We start from the raw sequence: 5467 nt of genomic DNA, 5'->3' as shown, positions 1-5467 counted from the left end.
CCGATGCTGGCTCTGTGTGCTCCCAATGTCCCCAGTGTCCCCCTTGGGTCCCCTGCCGCACAGGCAGTGAGGGGGGTACAGAGACAACCCACAGGGGACACTTCTGGTGTCACCTCATGTCCCCTCATGTCCCTGCTGTCCCCTGACCCTGGGTGTGTGTCCACTGACCCTGTCCCCTCTTGGTGTCCTCAGACCCACTGATATCCCCTGTCCCCATTCCTGTACCCATGCCTCTCCCCTAACCCTGTCCCCATTCCTGTCCCCATGCCTCTCCTCTGTCCCCTGTCCCCTCCCTCTCCCTGTCCCCACAGTGTCCTTGTCCCTGTTCCTCTGTCCCTGTCCCCACAGTGTCCTTGTCCCCATTCCTCTGTCCCTGTTCCCTCACTGTCCCTGTCCCCTCACTGTTCTTGTCCCTGTCCCCTCACTGTCCCTGTCCCCACAGTGTCCTTGTCCCCATTCCTCTGTCCCTGTTCCCTCACTGTCCCTGTCCCCTCACTGTTCTTGTCCCTGTCCCCTCACTGTCCCTGTCCCCACAGTGTCCTTGTCCCTGTTCCTCTGTCCCTGTCCCCTCACTGTCCCTGTCCCCTCACTGTCCCTGTCCCCACAGCGCCAGGCCATGGCTGAGCTGAAGCAGCGGCTGCGGGAGAGGAGGGGGACCCAGGCGTGAGGGGACAGCGGGGACACGGCACCGTGGGACACACGGCCACCAGGGTACACGGCGGTGACAGCAGGGACATGGCAGTGACACCAGAGACGTGGCAGTGACACCGGGGACACATGGCCACCCATGGGATATGGTGGTGACAGAGGGGACACGGTGCTGGCAGAGGGGACACGGTGACAGTGGGGACACAGCGGTGGCAGAGGGGACATGGCAGTGACACCAGGGACACATGGCCACCCACGGGACACAGCACTGACAAAGGGGACACAGTGCTGGCAGAGGGGACATGGTGACAGCGAGGACACAGGTGACAGAGGGGACATTGCAGTGACAGAGGGGGCGTGGTGACAGAGGGGACACTCCGCTGGTTCAACGTGACCGTGCTGTGACACAGGACACGCCTGGCACTGCCCTGTCACCGTGGGCACACCGTGACAGCAGTGCCACCCGTGCTGGTGACAGAAGGGACAGTGACAGCACCCCATGGCATCGAACACTCCGCTGGTTCAACGTGACCGTGCTGTGACACAGGACACGCCTGGCACTGCCCTGTCACCATGGGCACACCGTGACAGCAGTGCCACCTGTGCTGGTGACAGAGGGACAGTGGCAGCACCTGATGGCATCGCTGTGACCGTGATGGTGGCAAAGGGGACAGTGGCAGCACCCCATGGCATCGATGGCGTCACTGTGGCGGCGTTGGTGACAAAAGGGACACCTGGCAGCGTCCTGGTGCCATCACTGTGGTGGCATTGGTGACAGAAGGACACGTGGCAGCGCCGTGTCACTGTGGGCACGACCTGGTGCTGTCACCGTGGCTGTGTTGGTGACAGAGGGGACGAGTGACAACGGCTGATGGCATCGCTGTGACAGCGTTGGTGACAGAGGGGACAGCGGCAGCAGCTGGTGTCACTTGCTGTGACTGTGTTGGTGACAGAGGGGATACATGGCAGCCTTTGATGGCATCTCTGTGGCCGTGTTGGTGACAGTGACAACAGCCAGTGTCACTCGCTGTGGCCGTGTTGGTGACAATGACAACAGCCGCTGTCACTCACTGTGGCCGTGTTAGTGACAGAGGGGACAGCAGCCGCTGTCACTCGCTGTGGCCGTGTTGGTGACAGTGACAACAGCCAGTGTCACTTGCTGTGGCCGTGTTGGTGACAGAGGGGACAACAGCCGCTGTCACTCGCTGTGGCCGTGTTGGTGACAGTGACAACAGCCAGTGTCACTTGCTGTGGCCGTGTTGGTGACAGTGACAACAGCCAGTGTCACTCGCTGTGACCGTTGATGGCCACGTGGCCACAGCAGTGCCCATGGTGGTGGCACAAGGGACACGTGCCCTCGCCTGATGCCACCGCGGCCACGTGGCCACTCCCGTGTCCTGTGCTGCTGGGGACACGTGTGTGACGCATGTGACAGGTGTGCGACGTGTGTGTGACGTGTTTGGGGACACGTGCCACCCCGGCTGTCCCCGCCCCAATAAACGGCGCTGGCACTGCCCGCAGGGTGTCACCAGGGTGGCACTGCCTTCCCTTAGTGCCACCTGTGCCCCTCGGTGTCCCCTGGTGCCACCCCCACAGGTGTCCTGTGTCCCTTAATGTCACCTGCGCTGTGACAGCGTTGGTGACAGAGGGGACAGCGGCAGCAGCTGGTGTCACTTGCTGTGACTGTGTTGGTGACAGAGGGGATACATGGCAGCCTTTGATGGCATCTCTGTGGCCGTGTTGGTGACAGTGACAACAGCCAGTGTCACTCGCTGTGGCCGTGTTGGTGACAGAGGGGACAGCAGCCGCTGTCACTCGCTGTGGCCGTGTTAGTGACAGTGACAACAGCCAGTGTCACTCGCTGTGGCCGTGTTGGTGACAATGACAACAGCCGCTGTCACTCACTGTGGCCGTGTTAGTGACAGAGGGGACAGCAGCCGCTGTCACTCGCTATGGCCGTGTTGGTGACAGTGACAACAGCCAGTGTCACTCGCTGTGGCCGTGTTGGTGACAATGACAACAGCCGCTGTCACTCACTGTGGCCGTGTTAGTGACAGAGGGGACAGCAGCCGCTGTCACTCGCTGTGGCCGTGTTGGTGACAGTGACAACAGCCAGTGTCACTTGCTGTGGCCGTGTTGGTGACAGTGACAACAGCCAGTGTCACTTGCTGTGGCCGTGTTGGTGACAGTGACAACAGCCGCTGTCACTTGCTGTGGCCGTGTTGGTGACAGAGGGGACAACAGCCGCTGTCACTCTCTGTGGCCGTGTTGGTGACAATGACAACAGCCACTGTCACTCGCTGTCACCGTTGATGGCCACATGTGGCCACAGCAGTACCCGTGGTGGTGGCACAAGGGACACGTGCCCTCGCCTGATGCCACCGCGGCCACGTGGCCACTCCCGTGTCCTGTGCTGCTGGGGACACGTGTGTGACGCATGTGACAGGTGTGCGACGTGTGTGTGACGTGTTTGGGGACACGTGCCACCCCGGCTGTCCCCACCCCAATAAACGGCGCTGGCACTGCCCGCAGGGTGTCACCAGGGTGGCACTGCCTTCCCTTAGTGCCACCTGTGCCCCTCGGTGTCCCCTGGTGCCACCCCCACAGGTGTCCTGTGTCCCTTAATGTCACCTGAGTGCTGCGGGCGTCCCTTGGTGCCACCCCCAGTGTCCCTCCCTGCCCAGTGCCACCCCCAGGGGTGTCAGTGCCACGCCCCTGCCCGGTGCCACCCTCGGTGCCACCCCCAAGGGTGTTGGTGCCACCCCCTGCCCAGTGCCACCCCCAGGGATGTCAGTGCCACCTCTCTGCCCGGTGCCACCCTCGGTGCCACCCCCAAGGGTGTTGGTGCCACCCCCTGCCCAGTGTCACCCCCCAGTGCCATCCTCAGTGCCACCTCCAGAGGTGTCAGTGCCACCTCCGCTGCCACCCTTGGTGCCACCCCCAGGGGTGTCAGTGCCCCTCCCTGGTGCCACCCTCATGTCCCCAAGGTCCCCATGAGTGTCACTCACTCCCAGTGCCACCCCCAAGGTCCCCACGGGTGCCACCGCCAGTGCTACCCCCGTGTCCCCAATGTCCCCATGAGTGTCACCCCCTGGTGCCCCCCCCCATGTCCCCAGTGTCCCCGCCCTGTGCCACCCCTGGTGCCCCCCCATGTCCCCAATGTCCCCGCGCCGTGCCAGCCCCAAGTGCTCGGGGGTTTATTGACCGGTGCCCCCCGGTGCCCCCCCCGTGCCCACCTGCTCGCCCCCCGAGCCGAAGCCGGGCAGCCTGGGCACGGGCAGCCGCTGCTCGTCCATCCTGCGGCCCTGCGAGCTCGCCACCATGTCCAGCAGCGAGGCCAGCTCGGGGGGCGGCTGCGAGCCCCCTCCTCCTGCGGGGACAGCGGGTCACCGGGGACACCGGGGACACCAGGGACAGCGGGGACAGCGGGGACACCGGGGACACCCCATGGGACAGCGGGTCACCGGGGACAGCAGGGACACCCCATGGGACAGCGGGGACAGCGGGGACACCCCATGGGACAGCGGGGACAGCGGGGACACCCCATGGGACAGCGGGGACAGCGGGGACACCCCATGGGACAGCGGGGACAGCGGGGACACCCCATGGGACAGCGGGGACAGCGGGGACACCCCATGGGACAGCGGGGACAGCGGGGACACCCCATGGGACAGCGGGGACAGCGGGGACACCCCATGGGACAGCGGGGACAGCGGGGACACCCCATGGGACAGCGGGGACAGCGGGGACACCCCATACCGGTGCCCCCCGGTGCCCCCCCCGTGCCCACCTGCTCGCCCCCCGAGCCGAAGCCGGGCAGCCTGGGCACGGGCAGCCGCTGCTCGTCCATCCTGCGGCCCTGCGAGCTCGCCACCATGTCCAGCAGCGAGGCCAGCTCGGGGGGCGGCTGCGAGCCCCCTCCTCCTGCGGGGACAGCGGGTCACCGGGGACACCGGGGACACCCCATGGGACAGCGGGGACAGCGGGGACACCCCATGGGACAGCGGGGACAGCAGGGACACCTATGGGACAGCGGGAACACCAGGGACAGCGGGGACACCGGGGACAGCAGGGACACCCATGGGACACCAGGGACACCTCGGGGGTCACCAGGGACAGCAGGGACACCCCATGGGACAGCCGGGGCACCAGGGACACCCCACGGGCAGCTCAGGGACAGGGACAGCCAGGGCACCACGGGCACCTCGGGGTCACCAGGGGCACCCGTGGGCACCTCGGGGACACCAGTGGCACCCACGGCCACCTTGGGGACACCCCTGGGGCATCCCAGGGACACCCCCGGGTCACCACGGGCGCCTTGGGCTCCCTCGGGTCACCGTGGGCATCTCGTGTCCCTCACCCCGTGCCCCCCCCCCGTGTCCCTCCTGCTGTCCCCCCTTGTCCCCACCGGGGACAGCAGGGACACCCATGGGACACCAGGGACACCTCGGGGGTCACCTGGGACAGCAGGGACACCCCATGGGACAGCCGGGTCACCAGGGACACCCCACGGCCACCTTGGGGACACCCCAGGGACACCCCCGGGTCACCGTGGGCATCTTGTGTCCCTCACCCCGTGCCCCCCCGTGTCCCTCCCGCTGTCCCCCCTTGTCACCGGTGCCCCCCCTTCCATGACCCCCCCGTATCCCACAGCAGCTGTCCCCTCCTGTCCTCCCCGTGTCGCTCACCGGTGTCCCCCCCCAGGCTGCAGCGCTGTTCGTCCATGCGCGTTCCCTGCACGGAGCTCAGCAGCGAGAAGAACCCCTCCTGCTCGGGGGACCCCCCCTCGGGGGACCCCCCCTGTGGGGACCCCCCCTGT

At 66.2% G+C, this 5467-nt stretch overlaps 1 long non-coding RNA gene across 1 annotated transcript; it reads right to left on the bottom strand.

The window, feature by feature from the left end:
• Nucleotides 1–1479: 1479 nt before the first annotated feature.
• On the bottom strand, nucleotides 1480–3698 carry LOC121339185. Its single transcript, XR_005953145.1, has 2 exons — nucleotides 3280–3698; nucleotides 1480–2268 (listed from the first exon to the last, which is right to left on the bottom strand). It is a non-coding gene; the product is annotated as an uncharacterized LOC121339185 (long non-coding RNA).
• Between the last annotated feature and the right edge of the window lie 1769 nt (nucleotides 3699–5467).

This window comes from Onychostruthus taczanowskii, unplaced genomic scaffold (assembly GCF_017590055.1).
Source record: "Onychostruthus taczanowskii isolate IOZ18803 unplaced genomic scaffold, ASM1759005v1 scaffold338, whole genome shotgun sequence".
In the NCBI taxonomy this organism is placed as follows: Eukaryota; Metazoa; Chordata; class Aves; order Passeriformes; family Passeridae; genus Onychostruthus; species Onychostruthus taczanowskii.
This window is presented reverse-complemented; position numbering and strand designations above follow the sequence as displayed.